General features: G+C 43.6%; 1 protein-coding gene across 5 annotated transcripts in view; it reads right to left on the bottom strand.

The window, feature by feature from the left end:
* Positions 1 to 18,099, bottom strand: part of TENM2 (teneurin transmembrane protein 2) — a 1,540,328-nt gene that overhangs the window by 861,915 nt on the left and 660,314 nt on the right. The window lies entirely within an intron of this gene.

Raw genomic sequence — 18,099 nt, 5'->3', positions numbered from 1 at the left:
TAAGTGCTGTTGAAATTTAGTTTTTTGATATAACTTTCAGTAATATTTACTATATACCAGGAAAATATGTCCAGTTGGGTATATGTGGCCCACTAGACTATTTGGGTATATGCGGCACACCAGACTATTTGGGTATACGTTGCTCACCAGGTTATTTGGGTGTACAGTATGCAGCACACCAGACTATTTGCGTGTGTGCAGCACACCAGACTATTTGCGTGTATGCAGCACACCAGACTATTTGCGTGTATGCAGCACACCAGACTATTTGGGTATACGTGGCCCAAGAGACTATTCGGGTGTATGTGGCCCACCAGACTATTTGAGGATAAGCAACACACAAGGCTATTTGTTCTTGCCTGCTACCTCCCACCCTTACACAGCCTATATGTGGCCCATGGCCAGGTGCCATAGAACTCTAGGACAGAGCTTGGCAACACTTTAAACTGGAACAGCTGTCAGGTTCCTTGCAGCAGATGCAGGGTCACACAGGATTGTGTCTGTGTGCTGGCAACTAAGGAAGGTACCATGGGGACGTCACACTCCGTTGCACTGTCAGCAAGCTCTAGTGAGGAGGAATTTGTGCAGTCCCACCTCTCAGTCTGGGCTCCAGATATTGCCTATGAGAGGCAGGTGGAAGAGATTGTATATGAGTGGCATGTGAAACAGATTGCATATAAGGGGCATGTGGAAGAGATTGAATATGAGTGGCATGTGGAAGAGATGGAATATAAGGGTCATGTGGAAGAGATGGAATATAAGTAGTATGTGGAAGAGATGGAATATAAGTAGTATGTGGAAGAGATGGAATATAAGTAGTATGTGGAAGAGATGGAATATAAGGGTAATGTGGAAGAGACTGTATATAAGTGGCATGTGGAGGAGACGATATATTGTGTATATATGTGTGATGGACTATAAAGGGCATGTGGAGTCATCTGATGGCAATTCAGGGGCATGTGTGGAGGGGGTCTTTTAGCATATAATGGGCTTGTGGAGGAGCCTAATGAAAAATAATGGCCATCTGGAACTGTCTGGTGGCATATACAGTAAGTGGCATATGGAATTGTCTTATGGAATATAAAAGGGCTTGCAGATGTGTCCTCATACATCTTGCTTCAATACGCCACGCAGCGGTGGATGCCTGGCGTAAGTGAGCTGACAGGCCCCGTGCAACTCAGTTAGTGTCTGGCATCTTTTTGCCAAAAGAAATCTTATTTACATCACTATGTGAATTAGACCCACAAGCTAACTCTGTTGATTAAAATGGTATGCGGCATGCCTATTCTCTGTGTGACTGTGCTGGTATCTGCATACAAATGTTACGCTACAATGATTTCAAGGAAAACTCTTTAGCGCAGCATTTCCTATGCAGATACAATCATGGTCACACACAGAGAATAGGCATGCCGCATATCATTGTAATCAGCAATCGCTGCTTGTGTGTCCTATTCACATTGGGGGTCATTCCGAGTTGATCGTAGCTGTGCTAAATTTAGCACAGCTACGGTCAGGCACTCAGACATGCGGGAGACGCCCAGCACAGGGCTAGTCCGCCCCGCATGGCAGTGCCATCCCCCCCCCTTCGCAGAAGTGCAAAATCATCGCACAGTGGCGATTCTTTTGCATTTGAGAAGTAACTCCCAGCCAGCGCAGCTCCTGTGGCTGGCTGGGAGAACTTCTTCACTGCCCCGGGTTGCAGTGGCGCCGTGGCCCGCCCCCCCAACGGTCTGGCCATGCCTGCATTGGTCGGACCATACCCCCTAAACGGCGGCTTAACGCCACCGTCAAGCCCCATTCCGCCCAGCGACCGCCTCTGCCTGTCAATCAGGCAGAGGCGATCGCTAAGCAATAACGGCCTTCGGCCGTCTGGCATGTGCCAGCGCACTGCGGTGCCGGCGCATGCGCAGTACTGACCCAATCGCACTGCTGCAACAAACTGCAGCGTGCGATCAGGTCAGAATGACCCCCATTGTTTTATGAATAAGATGCATTTTAATGGCAAAAGTCACACAGAAAGACGCTCGAGCTAACAAGTCACACCACAGCATGGCATGACTAGAAGGGTTGTTTAACGTGCAGTGAGGCTAGATGTAATGTCAGTAAGTGGATGCATCTGTATATAGGGGTCTGATAGTGTATATGGGGCATGTGGAGGGGGCTGTGTGCTGTCCTTGCAGGGATTCAGTCTGCTGCTTTTTTTGTTTCTATTTATTATCACATTGTCTTTGCCTTCAATATTGGGGATATGTTTTTGCACTGTGTTTGCTCTTTGTTGACCTAAATCCCCATTCATTCCTGTCTTGTGGGGTATCAATCTATTAAGTTCTGTATGCTCTTATGCAGTTTCCCCTTATTTTGCCAAATGCATTTATCTTTTGTCTGTATTCTTACCCTAACGCTTTACTTGTTTCAGTTTTACCTACTTTTATGTCCATCCGTTTGATTCACCAATTTTACTCATAGATATTGTAAAAAAAAAATATTTTATGTACAGCCCTCTGTGGCTTACTAAAACTGGGAGTAATCTACAATAGAGCAGTGCAGAAGAGCACAAAAAAGCAATCTAACAGAATCTTTGTGTTGCCATGCGTATATCTTCTTCACATGCTGCTATGGTGGAATTTCTACAAAGATTGCTCATTGGTGGTTTAGGACATATTTTAGGCTCTTTGATCAAACTTGAAGACATTCTCTACTCTGCATGCCAACTTATACAGCCCCTTTAGCTTAATTCCCAAAATAAATAATATTTTATGAGGGTTATACAAGCAGTACACTGGAAGAAAAGTCAAACGTAAAAAGGAATGGTTTTATATTGGGAAGTAGTCTCTGGTTTGATCTGATCTGGCAACTTTGCACACCATGCTCAAAGGAGGTGCACTAGGAGCAATCGGTACAGAATGGATATAGAAATAATTATCTGCTGAGGGCAATTTTATAACATTTGGTAAGTGCGTGCATAGTACAAAAGAACTATAGTTTTTATCTTCAAAGAACATACAGTATTGAAATATAGATGTCATGTAGCTGGTGCATAGCAACAGAGCACCATACTTAACTAATATAATAGTAGTTGACTACACTACAAAATGCAGACATGCCAATGTTAAACTTGCATAGTGAACCACAGCAACAAGAGGGTCTGGACTATGGACAGTCTGGTACAGGTGGCCGTCTAGACACCAGTGGGGAGGGATGCGAGTGAGGGAGGGCACACAAGTGGCCTGGGCAGTGAAAACATGACTATGAGTAAGTAGTGAGCAGAGAGTAGGGGATTCTGAGAATATGGTCCTGTACAGTAACAGTGTATATACTGGCCCCGCTCATCAGCGGTATCAGTTCCATGACTGAGGAACTGGGGAGCGCATATCCCCTCAGAACTGTGTGGCTCCTCCACCTTCCCTACGCGACAGAGCTGTCATTGTGCTGCCTTGGCTGTCTGGACTTACCAGGGACTGGCCTCAGTGTGTGTTATAAACCCCATACATATGCAATGGTGTGGGACAATTCTTGGATCCCCGGACACAAGGGTTGGGGAATTAGGGAAATTCAACATGCTGGATTTCCACAATTTGCTAATCCTGACAAAAAAAGAATCGGATCAAGAAATTTTAACATGTAAAATTTTCCTGATACCTTGACGAATCGCTGATCAACAATGGATGCCAATCAGCAGATTAAGGAATTGGGGAAATGTGGCACAGATGTATGGGGCTTATTATAGTTTTAGCTTTACTATATTTACATTGTGTTTCTTTTTGATTGTCAAGTAATAAAAACTATATGTTATAAAATAAAGTACACGGGTTATTTGAAATGTCTACTATAATGCATTTTCTTTATACTCATAGGACACCAGATGTTGCACACAAAAAATACAAATTGGGCATCTATGCACTGCCACATTCTGAGCTGAGCTTTCTGCTACAAACTGATTGCTCAGTAGAGAATAAGAGCCACTAGTCATTGCGTTCTAGATGGCAGGGGTGACATTGCCACCTAACTGAGCACACATACTGTACTGTACTGTAGGTGTTATGGGCATCCAAAATATAAGACAGATTGGCTATTATTTGACACTGCAAAGAACAATTATTCTTTAATTACTGCCTATTTTACTTCACATGAACAGTTTATTTGTGAAAATGTTTCAGGAAATTAGCTTTTTGTCTGCAGAAAGACATAAAAAACAATTAACTGGCACATTTTTACATACTAAAATGTGAATTAATTTAGAATTGCTAATGTACAAGTGAAGCTAAATTGCATTTTTCATGTTTCATGTTTTAAATTCAAATTTATAAAAGCTAAAAACTAGAATTGAGACAAATACAATAATGCATTTAAATGTAAATATGGTACTATAAACACAATGTAACAAAAGTAACCATTTAACTGTTGTTTGACAAGACAAGCACACACAGTAACTAAACAATAGTAGCCAGAATTACCCCCTATGGATCAAGGCAGAAAATCCACTTCAAAAACAGTTTCCAAAGCTTGCTACAAGCATATTTACTATTTCATTAAAAAAATCAGTTTGGTGTTTCTTTCCCAAATCAGAACAAACATCTGGATAATATTCCTACAGGCATATCAATAATAGTTCGAGTACTTTAATTTGTTTAAAAAGTGTTTGATTGAAGCTCCGGGAAATCTAACAAGCTGTTGAAGAGTTTAATAGAAACAGAGAGGGTTTATCTGTTGCGTGTTGCTAGATTCTCCATCGAGATTTTACACCACCCGTATCCTCGGCGAGACATTAACACCAGCATAAAATATGCAGAAGAATAGAAATATTAGTGCTTGGGGAGACCAGTGTAGGAGAGAACATGCAAAATTATGGGAATTTCATTAGCTTCTTTTTTTTTTGCTAAAGTTACAATATGGAAATACCAATTAAAACCCATTTTCCATTAGGTCAAGGGTCAGGTACTCAGGATTAACAAGTGGTTAAATGGTTAGAACATTAGAACCCTGAATTAATCCATATAATTAGCAGAATAACATTGTGTTTGCAGCAGTTTTTAAGATTGACAAAGAGAATTTCAGAGAAACAAAAGCTAACAAGGGAGCATCAGTGGCAGTCTTTTTACATTTTATGTACAGAAGCAATGAAGGAAAGGCAGAGTGATGAAATAATATAAGTAAAACTATTTTGTATAAACCATTTTGCAAATCTATTTCACACTGTATAAACAGTGACTAACTATGGAAATATCAGCTGGCCTGGTGACAGGGGGAACCTCCAGAGTACAAGGAGCACACAGCTACTGGGCTCCAACTCTTATGAGTCTAATTCATGTGTCCTCCTTGCCTGTCCTCCTGCTGTATGTAGCCAAGTTGCCTGTGAAGACAAACAGACACCAGCAGGAGGTAAGTATAGCTGGGCTGGAAAGACATATGTCGGGCTGGGGTTGGGGGGCTGGGGATGATTGAGATGACACGGGGCTGAGGATAAGGCTGGAGCGATACATGTGAGGATGAGGCTGGAGAGACAGTGGTTGAGGCTGGAGCGACACATGAGGATGAGGCTGGAGAGACACAGTGGGATAAGGTTGAGATACAGAGATAGGGGATGAGGCTGGAGAGATATGGACGTGAGGCTGCAGACACACAGAGGGGTTGAGCCAATGGCCGACTGGCCTGTACCTACTGTGGTGGGATTGGGGACCGCAAAAACATATGCTTGTCCCCAAAATTTCTGTTGCCGACCCTGGGTATCAGCAGACCAGGAGACAGAGTTGGACTGGCCCACAGGGGTACAGGGAAACTCCCAGTGGGCCCCACTGCCTGAGGGCCCACCGCCCCCTCTAGGGATCCAGTTCTAGACTCTGCAGAAATTATACATTATACATATGTTACCTTATACTGCACAGGAATATGGTGCATTCTCTACATTGCATTGCTGGTACATTATCATGCATGCACTAGCAGTATTTACTATATGTATTTATCATGGGGTCTAGACCATACACTCTCTAATGATCAGCCAAGCCTCTGTGATGACTGGCCACAACCCTCTGGAGACTGGACACACCCTTAAGCATGGGCCCCATTCCCCCCGGTGGGCCCTTTATGCACCAGTCCAACACTGCCAGGAGATTATTAAATTTAACAGTGATAAGGATCATTTTATTTTGTACACATTACCTACAGTAGGTGTTTTGAAAACCATATTTAAAACACAAGTACTTCTAAGTGAATGATATCCAATTTTCACTATTACACATAGGTAAGTGCATTTTTGGATGTGTTGCATTTTTCATACTTTAGCATATAGTTATTCATTAATTACAGTGCCTATAATTGTATGCAGCACTCAACATAGGTGTTGTCATACAGTGTTCTCCCACCCCCCAGTGAAACATACACTAGGTGCCTGGGGGTGGGACACAGAGTGAATGCAGGTGCAGACTTGTCACCTTTAGCACACAGCTCACACATCCTACTAATCTGTTTCACCCTCCCCCTCTCTCTGTCTGTGCCTGCCTACCGTGCTGATTCATGTCACAGGTTGTGTGCCACCTGATATGTTCTACGGGCCACATTTGAAGGAAGCAGTAGAGGCAGACAGTAGGGATCAATGGTTTATCATCAAAGTTACCATTGATGATAATAGCAATACAAGACCACCGATGTCAGTTAGAAAACAATATCTGAAAACATCAGCTACTAAACATCAATGTTTAGAATGGAAATATCAGTGTATTTTATTACTAGTGATGTGCACCGGACATTTTTCGGGTTTTGTGTTTTGGTTTTGGATTCGGTTCCGCGGCCGTGTTTTGGATTCGGACGCGTTTTGGCAAAACCTCACCGAAATTTTTTTGGCGGATTCGGGTGTGTTTTGGATTCGGGTGTTTTTTTACAAAAAACCCTAAAAAACAGCTTAAATCATAGAATTTGGGGGTCATTTTGATCCCATAGTATTATTAACCTCAATAACCATAATTTCCACTCATTTTTCCAGTCTATTCTGAACACCTCACACCTCACAATATTATTTTTAGTCCTAAAATTTGCACCGAGGTCGCTGGATGGCTAAGCTAAGCGACCCAAGTGGCCGACACAAACACCTGGCCCATCTAGGAGTGGCACTGCAGTGTCAGGCAGGATGGCACTTCAAAAAAATTGTCCCCAAACAGCACATGATGCAAAGAAAAAAAGAGGCGCACCAAGGTCGCTGTGTGACTAAGCTAAGCGACACAAGTGGCCGACACAAACACCTGGCCCATCTAGGAGTGGCACTGCAGTGTCAGGCAGGAAGGCACTTCAAAAAAATTGTCCCCAAACAGCACATGATGCAAAGAAAAATGAAAGAAAAAAGAGGTGCAAGATGGAATTATCCTTGGGCCCTCCCACCCACTCTTATGTTGTATAAACAGGACATGCACACTTTAACGAACCAATCATTTCAGCGACAGGGTCTGCCACACGACTGTGACTGAAATTACTGGTTGGTTTGGGCCCCCACCAAAAAAAGAAGCAATCAATCTCTCCTTGCACAAACTGGCTCTACAGAGGCAAGATGTCCACCTCATCATCATCCTTCGATTCCTCACCCCTTTCACTATGTACATCCCCCTCCTCACAGATTATTAATTCGTCCCCACTGGAATCCACCATCTCAGGTCCCTGTGTACTTTGTGGAGGCAATTGCTGCTGGTGAATGTCTCCACGGAGGAATTGATTATAATTCATTTTGATGAACATCATCTTCTCCACATTTTCTGGAAGTAACCTCGTACGCCGATTGCTGACAAGGTGAGCGGCTGCACTAAACACTCTTTCGGAGTACACACTGGAGGGAGGGCAACTTAGGAAGAATAAAGCCAGTTTGTGCAAGGGCCTCCAAATTGCCTCTTTTTCCTGCCAGTATACGTACGGACTGTCTGACGTGCCTACTTGGATGCGGTCACTCATATAATCCTCCACCAATCTTTCAATGGTGAGAGAATCATATGAAGTGACAGTAGACGACATGTCAGTAATCGTTGGCAGGTCCTTCAGTCCGGACCAGATGTCAGCACTCGCTCCAGACTGCCCTGCATCACCGCCAGCTGGGGTGGGCTCGGAATTCTTAGCCTTTTCCTCGCACCCCCAGTTGCGGGAGAATGTGAAGGAGGAGATGTTGACGGGTCACGTTCCGCTTGACTTGACAATTTTCTCACCAGCAGGTCTTTGAACCTCTGCAGACTTGTGTCTGCCGGAAAGAGAGATACAACGTAGGTTTTAAATCTAGGATCGAGCACGGTGGCCAAAATGTAGTGCTCTGATTTCAACAGATTGACCACCCGTGAATCCTGGTTAAGCGAATTAAGGGCTCCATCCAGAAGTCCCACATGCCTAGCGGAATCGTTCTGTTTTAGCTCCTCCTTCAATGTCTCCAGATTCTTCTGCAAAAGCCTGATGAGGGGAATGACCTGACTCAGGCTGGCAGTGTCTGAACTGACTTCACGTGTGGCAAGTTCAAAGGGTTGCAGAACCTTGCACAACGTTGAAATCATTCTCCACTGCGCTTGAGTCAGGTGCATTCCCCCTCCTTTGCCTATATCGTAGGCAGATGTATAGGCTTGAATGGCCTTTTGCTGCTCCTCCATCCTCTGAAGCATATAGAGGGTTGAATTCCACCTCGTTACCACCTCTTGCTTCAGATGATGGCAGGGCAGGTTCAGGAATGTTTGGTGGTGCTCCAGTCTTCTGTACGCGGTGGCTGAATGCCGAAAGTGGCCCGCAATTCTTCGGGCCACCGACAGCATCTCTTGCACGCCCCTGTCGTTTTTTAAATAATTCTGCACCACCAAATTCAATGTATGTGCAAAACATGGGACGTGTTGGAATTTGCCCAGATGTAATGCACGCACAATATTGCTGGCGTTGTCCGATGTCACAAATCCCCAGGAGAGTCCCATTGGGGTAAGCCATTCTGCGATGATCTTCCTCAGTTTCCGTAAGAGGTTGTCAGCTATGTGCCTCTTCTGGAAAGCGGTGATACAAAGCGTAGCCTGCCTAGGAACGAGTTGGCGTTTGCGAGATGCTGCTACTGGTGCCGCCGCTGCTGTTCTTGCTGCGGGAGGCAATACATCTACCCAGTGGGCTGTCACAGTCATATAGTCCTGAGTCTGCCCTGCTCCACTTGTCCACATGTCCGTGGTTAAGTGGACATTGGGTACAACTGCATTTTTTAGGACACTGGTGACTCTTTTTCTGAGGTCTGTGTACATTTTCGGTATCGCCTGCCTAGAGAAATGGAACCTAGATGGTATTTGGTACCGGGGACACAGTACCTCAATCAAGTCTCTAGTTGCCTCTAAATTAACGGTGGATACCGGAACCACGTTTCTCACCGCCCAGGCTGCCAAGGCCTGAGTTATCTGCTTTGCAGCAGGATGACTGCTGTGATATTTCATCTTCCTCGCAAAGGACTATTGGACAGTCAATTGCTTACTGGAAGTAGTACAAGTGGTCTTCCGACTTCCCCTCCGGGATGACGATCGACTCCCAGCAGCTACAACAGCAGCGCCAGCAGCAGTAGGCGTTAAACTCAAGGATGCATCGGAGGAATCCCAGGCAGGAGAGGACTCGTCAGACTTGCCAATGACATGGCCTGCAGGACTATTGGCTTTCCTGGGTAAGGAGGAAATTGACACTGAGGGAGTTGGTGGTGTAGGAGCTTGGTTACAAGAGGAAGGGATTTAGTGGTCAGTGGACTGTTCCGCTGTCGCCCAAAGTTTTTGAACTTGTCACTGACTTATGATGAATGCGCTGCAGGTGACGTATAAGGGAGGATGTTCCGAGGTGGTTAACGTCCTTACCCCTACTTGTTACAGCTTGACAAAGGCAACACATGGCTTGACACCTGTTGTCCGCATTTGTGTTGAAATAATTCCACACCGAAGAGCTGATTTTTTTTGTATTTTGACCAGGCATGTCAATGGCCATATTCGTCCCATGGACAACAGGTGTCTCCCCGGGTGCCTGACTTAAACAAACCACCTCACCATCAGAATCCTCCTTGTTAATTTTCTCCCCAGCGCCAGCAACACCCATATCCTCATCCTGGTGTACTTCAACAGTGACATCTTCAATTTGACTATCAGGAACTGGACTGCGGGTGCTCCTTCTAGCACTTGCAGGGGGCGTGCAAATGGTGGAAGAAGCAAGCTCTTCCCGTCCAGTGTTGGGAAGGTCAGGCATCGCAACCGACACAATTGGACTCTCCTTGGAGATTTGTGATTTAGAAGAACGCACAGTTCTTTGCTGTGCTTTTGCCAGCTTAAGTCTTTTCATTTTTCTAGCGAGAGGATGAGTGCTTCCATCCTCATGTGAATATGAACCACTAGCCATGAACATAGGCCAGGGCCTCAGCCGTTCCTTGCCACTCCGTGTCGTAAATGGCATATTGACAAGTTTACGCTTCTCATCAGATGCTTTCAATTTTGATTTTTGGGTCATTTTACTGAACTTTTGTTTTTTTTATTTTACATGCTCTCTACTATGACATTGGGCATCGGCCTTGGCAGACGACATTGATGGCATTTCATCGTCTCGGCCATGACTAGTGGCAGCAGCTTCAGCACGAGGTGGAAGTGGATCTTGATCTTTCCCTATTTTAACCTCCACATTTTTGTTCTCCATTTTTTAATGTGTGGAATTATATGCCAGTATCAATAGCAATGGCCTACTACTATATATACTGCGCACAACTGAAATGCACCACAGGTATGGATGGATAGTATACTTGACGACACAGAGGTAGGTAGAGCAGTGGCCTTCCGTACCGTACTGCTATATATACTGGTGGTCACTGTGTCAGCAAACTGCAAAACTAAAATGCACCACAGGTATAGAATGTAGATGGATAGTATACTTAATGACGACACAGAGGTAGGTACAGCAGTGGCCTTCCGTACCGTACTGCTATATATAGTATACTGGTGGTCACTGTGTCAGCAAACTGCAAAATTAAAATGCACCACAGGTATACAATGTAGATGGATAGTATACTTAATGACGACACAGAGGTAGGTACAGCAGTGGCCTTCCGTACCGTACTGCTATATATAGTATACTGGTGGTCACTGTGTCAGCAAACTGCAAAACTAAAATGCACCACAGGTATAGAATGTAGATGGATAGTATACTTAATGACGACACAGAGGTAGGTATAGCAGTGGCCTTCCGTACCGTACTGCTATATATAGTATACTGGTGGTCACTGTGTCAGCAAACTGTAAAACTAAAATGCACCACAGGTATAGAATGTAGATGGATAGTATACTTAATGACGACACAGAGGTAGGTACAGCAGTGGCCTTCCGTACCGTACTGCTATATATAGTATACTGGTGGTCACTGTGTCAGCAAACTGCAAAACTAAAATGCACCACAGGTATAGAATGTAGATGGATAGTATACTTAATGATGACACAGAGGTAGGTACAGCAGTGGCCTTCCGTACCGTACTGCTATATATAGTATACTGGTGGTCACTGTCAGCAAACTGCAAAACTAAAATGCACCACAGGTATAGAATGTAGATGGATAGTATACTTAATGACGACACAGAGGTAGGTACAGCAGTGGCCTTCCGTACCGTACTGCTATATATAGTATACTGGTGGTCACTGTGTCAGCAAACTGCAAAACTAAAATGCACCACAGGTATAGAATGTAGATGGATAGTATACTTAATGACGACACAGAGGTAGGTACAGCAGTGGCCTACTGTACCGTAATGCTATATATTATATACTGGTGGTCACTGGTCAGCAAAACTCTGCACTGTACTCCTCCTATATAATATTATACTGGTGGTCCCCAGTCCCCACAATAAAGCAGCACACTGAGCACAGATATGGAGTGTTTTTCAGGCAGACAACGTATACTGGTGGTCACTGTCAGCAAAACTCTGCACTGTACTCCTGCTATATAATACAGCTGCTCCCTAGTCCCCACAATTAAGCAGTGTGAGCACAGATATATGCAGCACACTGAGCACAGATATGGAGTGTTTTTCAGGCAGACAACGTATACTGGTGGTCACTGGTCAGCAAAACTCTGCACTGTACTCCTGCTATATAATACAGCTGCTCCCCAGTCCCCACAATTAAGCAGTGTGAGCAACAGATATATGCAGCACACTGAGCACAGATATGGAGCGTTTTTTTCAGGCAGAGAACGGATAACTGGTGGTCACTGATCAGCAAAACTCTGCACTGTACTCCTCCTATATTATACAGCTGGTCCCTAGCCCTCCCCACAATTAAGCAATAATGCACAATCAAGTTCAACAATAACGGAGAGGACGCCAGCCACGTCCTCTCCCTAACATTTCCAATGCACGAGTGAAAATGGCGGCGACGCGCGGCTGCTTATATAGAATCCGAATCTCGCGAGAATCCGACAGCGGGATGATGACGTTCGGGCGCGCTCGGGTTAACCGAGCCATACGGGAGAATCCGAGTATGGCTCGGACCCGTGTAAAAAGGGTGAAGTTCGGGGGGGTTCGGTTTCCGAGAAACCGAACCCGCTCATCACTATTTATTACATAGATCAATGACTTATTAAAATATGACTATTAAAAAACATTAAATAAAAAACATTGTCACATCTCACCATCGATGCCCTGTGACTATCAATGTACAGGGGCTCCGGGAGTGGGTGGATTTGTAGGAAATCCCTATGTCTGGGTCTCTGTATAGCAGAGGCAAGAGCCCTGGACTGCAAGTAGCCATGCCACACCCCTGATGTGGCCACCACATCCCCCACAGGACTCAGGCCTACCAGGACCCTATTGATATATGCAAAACATTGATGATCTCTTGCTGACATACGTCTGTCCCTGAAATGTATGTTGTCAGATAAAAGAAGGTAAGTGTGATGGAGGAAGTACACCTTATGTAACATGGATGGATGGGGGCATGGGCTGTTAATATAATGGTGGGGTGAGAGTAGGGGCTTATAATTTACTAGAAAGTGTAAATTATGAATTGATTGGTGGGATAACTGAGGTGGTAATATATTTGACAGTAAGGCTATTTACAGTAACAAAGAGTTCATAGCAGTGCCTATTCATTTAAATTAGGGTTATGGGACTATTTCATACTGTTATGCGTGGTTACATTGACACAAACATGCCCTTACTGTACATATGCATTAACCTGGAGAAGGTATAAGGAAGTAATAAACCAGTGATAAGTGCAAGGTGATGAACGCACCAACCAGTCAGCTCCTAACTGTCAATTTACATATTGGAGCTGATTGGCTGATGCGTTTATCACCTTGCACTTATCACTTCCTTATGCCTTCTCCAGGTTAATACATCTGCCCCTCTGAATGTGCCTGCCTAGCTTTTCCCGATCTTCCTCTTTAAGGGAAAAATTTACTAAGAATTGTGTTTGCCCGAGATTGCACTCTCAGGCGTATTTAGCATTTTTTTCAAACTCTGAGATTTACTAAAGGCAAACACAGGAGTGACATTGCAATTTGAACTGCAAAACATGTACTAATCTGCAAATAGAAACCAATACACCATCAGACCAACGTGCAAGTACTTTGTATAGAAAAGAATACAACACAGAAATTTACAAAGAAACGTGTTTAAAAACACGGAGCAGAGTCGAGACAAAATACACTTTCCAAATAGACTTCCCTATGATCAGAGTGTTCTGCAGGAGCCTGCATAGATCAGTGTAACCTGTGCATTGCTTCTATATGTAAAAGTAAATAATAGTTACAAATCAGAGAAAAAACACTCAATGGATTCCCCCCGGTCAAAGCATTATTCCCCCTAACCAGTCAGCCCAGGTCAGGGAATCCTGGGGAAGTTGGGACACCCCAATAAAGGTAGCATCCTGCTGCATGGGACATGGTACCCACGGGCTAGCAGTTTTACTATCCACATGGACATCTATTGGGAATAGTATCCTGCTGAAGTGTGGCTAGCTGAGCAAGTCTGCGAGGTTACACTTTTTAAAGTTCTGAATAAGTTTAATGATGTTCTGAAGCAGTTTAGTTCTGATAATCCAGGAGGTCCCATGTTCTGAACTTGAACCACAAAAAATATCTAACCCTTGGCACAAGTCAGTCCTCTTCTCCAGTAGGCATCCCAGGTTGTTTAAACAAAAGTCCTGTCCCTGCTATATGTACATGCTGTACATACAGGGCTGCTCCCACAAGTGGAAAAATCTACATGAGGTCTATCACTTGTATGGCTGCCAGCCAATCAGTGGCTGATACCATGGTAACAGGCCACTGACTGGCTGTAAGTAGCCTTTCTGCCAATCAACACAGAGGCCACTGATTGGCCAACAGACACTGTGCAGACTTCTACAGAACATGCTGATCACAGGCAGGACTATACACTTCGGGCACAAACATGACTGAACATTCACACTATTAAATACGACTAAACATGATTGCATACACCATTGGAAAGCACAATTCTGTCAAATACGATTCTTAGTAAATTTAGGTGTTTGATTTTTAAAAACTCTCACATACAGTATCACAGCGAAGCCAATTGTGTTTAAACTCGGCAAAACACGATTCATAGTAAATTTACCCATAAGTGTAGGGAGTCTTAAGCATAAGATGTGACCAAATCAGTATACAAACAATAGCATATAGTATGACTAAATGTACATGAACCTCACAATAAGGATCAAAGGGGCAGATGTATTAAGCCTGGTGAAGTGATAAAGTGGAAGGTGATAACGCGCCAGCCAGTCAGCTCCTAACTGTCATTTTTCAAACCCAGCCTGTAAAATGACAGTTGGGATCTGATTGGCTGGTGCTTTATCACCTTCCATTCTATCACTACTCCAGGCTTAATACATCTGCCGCATTGTGTCCATTTAAGTGTCCTGACCGAGGTCTGGACAAGTAATAGAGGCATCATTGACCAATTTAAAGAAGGTTATTGAGGTATATGTAATAGCCTGCAACTTACAGGCAGTTACAAGTTTCTGGTGCATCGGGTAGTCTCACCGGTTACTCGCCGTGACCTGCCAATTGCAGACTGTTACATTTACCCCATAGACATTGATATCTGAAGAGGGTCACAGGTATAAGAAAGTCTGAATGTTTGTTTTACATGCTTTAAATGCCAAGTAGAAATCACATCCATTTATCAATGATGACAATATATGTAAAACTGTTACTACAGTTCTGCTTTAATGTTACAGACAGTCCTGCTTTAATGTTACAGCTTGCATTTAACCTGGAATACTGGGCAGTTTCGGGAGGTTACTGTGAAAAGCAGCTATTTTACTTGCAGTTAACTGAGAGTATAATTCAGGTGTTCTGCTGCTCTCACCCTTGCAGGTTAAGCTGTAAAGTGTATATTGCAGCCTGGTGAGTGGGGCATTCTTTGTATGTTTGTCTATACCTACCTGTATATTATTTTATTACTGTTAGTTCCCTTTTGCAATTACTACAGTATAAAAATAAATGTTAATAATCAAATAATACAGAATTCTTTTCATTTTGAATCTATATTGCTCATCTATACAAACTACTTTTGACTTTCTGTAATCTAATATTTGTTGATACAGTATTTCCTATTGGTATACAACCTTATGGTATGCAATAGGAACCAGCTGAATGTAAAAAGGAGGTTAGGCTATACAAATGATCCTTAAACAGACTTGAAGGTTGATTGAGTTACAGCGGTAACAGCAGTAAATACACAGTGGTGTAGGAGACAAGGTGGTTGCACATTGCAGCAGTACACCGGCGGCCATCTTGGTAAAGAGGCCCAGCTGGAGACACTGTAAGGAGAAAGGAGACAGCACAGGAGCACATTTTTTTCCAACAATATTAAGTATTACAATACCTTGATGAAACCATAGTCTTATATGTCTGGCTAGCTTGTATCAGCTCACTACTACTACTAGTCTCCCTCTCATATGTCTGGCTAGCTTGTCTCAGCTCACTACTGCTACTAGTCTCCCTCTGATATGTCATCTGTCTGGCTAGCTTGGCTTGACTCATTACTGCTACAATTACAATGCAGGTTGGTGCCGAAAAGAAATGGTACAGCCACCCGGACAGGAACTTTTTGTTCAAATGTTTGGTCTCCCACTGAAATGTCTGGCTAGCTTGTCTCCGCTCACTACTGCCACTAGTCTCCCACTGAAATGTCCGGCTAGCTTGTCTCAGCTCACTACTGCCACTAGTCTCACTCTCATATGTCTGGATAGCTTGTATCAGCTTACTACTGCCACTAGTCTCCCTCTCATATGTCTGGCTAGCTTGTATCAGCTCACTACTGCTACTAGTCTCCCTCTGATATGTCTGGCTAGCTTGTCTCAACTCAAACCTGCGATTAGTCTCCCTCTCATATGTCTGGCTAGCTTGTCTCCGCTAACTACTGCCACTAATCTCCCTCTGAAATGTCTGGCTAGCTTGTCTCAGCTCACTACTGCCACTAGTCTCCCTCTAATATGTCTGGCTAGCTAGTCTCAGCTCAATACTGCCATTAGTCTCCCGCTAATATGTCTGGCTAGCTTGTATCAGTTAAATACTGCTACTAGTCTCCCTCTCATATGTCTGGCTAGCTTGTATCAGTTAAATACTGCTACTAGTCTCCCTCTCATATGTCTGGCTAGCTTGTCTCAGCTCACTACTGCTACTAGTCTCCCTCTCATCTGTCTGGCTAGCTTGGCTTGACTCATTACTGCTACAATTACAATGCAGGTTGGTGCCGAAAAGAAATGGTACAGCCACCCGGACAGGAACTTTTTGTTCAAATGTTTGGTCTATTCACCAAAGCAATCATATTATCTCTTCCAGCAGAAATAGATATTTTAATGCCACTTCTCACTGCAGAACACACACCATGCTGCAAGGGTGGCACTTTCAATTAAGCTAACTTTTTGGTGCTCTTGTCCACTTTCCATTCAAAGGGTCAGTGCCTTTGGGATTACTTTTAAATATTTTAAAGGTGAACTGTGATATTGACTCTGTGTATCCATCAAAGAAACTTGTAAAAAGTACTAGTGTAGCATTGCAACTTCCATTATGCCATCTTTAATGAACACGATAATAGTCTTCCCTATTGCCATTTGAAATACATCTCTTGAATAAATGTTAATTTACTAAGCCCACAGTACAGTCTAATAAGAAAATATCGTAATAACTGCATCTGCAGATGTGTCTGCATACACTTTTGCCTCAGTCATGCCAAACAACCCTCCTCGGTGCGCTAGATCTCATGCAACTTGGCTTGAGCTGAGCATCTCGTTCGCTTGAATGTGTGCCGTAGTCACACAAATTAAGCAATCGGATGTGACAAAACATCTTAACGAGACTGCACTGATTAATTTGCTATGCAACAATTGTACATCTGTACGTGAATGAGACTGATTCTGTATACAAAGTGCTGCGATACAAGGGCTGCAGCTTTTTTTCACTTCAAGTTGCGTTGTGTTTCATCTGCGACTTTGTACATATTTAAAACTAATTCCTGTGCAAATAAAGTCGCAGCCTGGCGTCTCTGGAATAGGCCGATTGGTGTTTTATTGCATATGCGTTGTGACTAAGATGCCAATTTAAGGGAAATGACGCAAGGCAGATGTATGAGGAAACTTCTATAGGAAGGTAGAAAAACTTTCTTGTACATTTGGTGAATTCTGAAAAGTATGGGATTTTTTTCGGGTCAAAATATTTCCAGGAACACCTTCCAGCCTTTAGAATGATGCCATTACACGCTCACAATCAGCACATTCAGTGTATGTAAAGCACCAATGCGGAGGCCTTACTTCCTGCAATGTCAGGATTACTTGTGTTTAGGTCAGTGGAGCTGGGATTGCCCACTGTACTCTGCGGGATTAATTTCTACTTAAGAATCTTACCTCTGACCTGCAATGAGTACACTGTCAGAACCCATTAACAGTGAAGCCATATGGAAAAAAAGACAAGTTTGACCTTTCACTTGAGTTGGAAAGCCGGTGATCCTGCTCACTTAGCAGTAGTGCACAACATGTGTGACATTATGCAGGTTGCATTCTCCCCCTTAAGATGCTATAGCTATACCCAAATACAATATGTTCAGGCATGCATAAACATAATAGTAACAGACAAACTGGC

Source organism: Pseudophryne corroboree, chromosome 6 (assembly GCF_028390025.1).
Source record: "Pseudophryne corroboree isolate aPseCor3 chromosome 6, aPseCor3.hap2, whole genome shotgun sequence".
Classification (NCBI taxonomy): Eukaryota; Metazoa; Chordata; class Amphibia; order Anura; family Myobatrachidae; genus Pseudophryne; species Pseudophryne corroboree.
The sequence above is the reverse complement of the archived record's forward strand: the minus strand, read 5'-3'. Positions and strand labels throughout refer to the sequence as shown.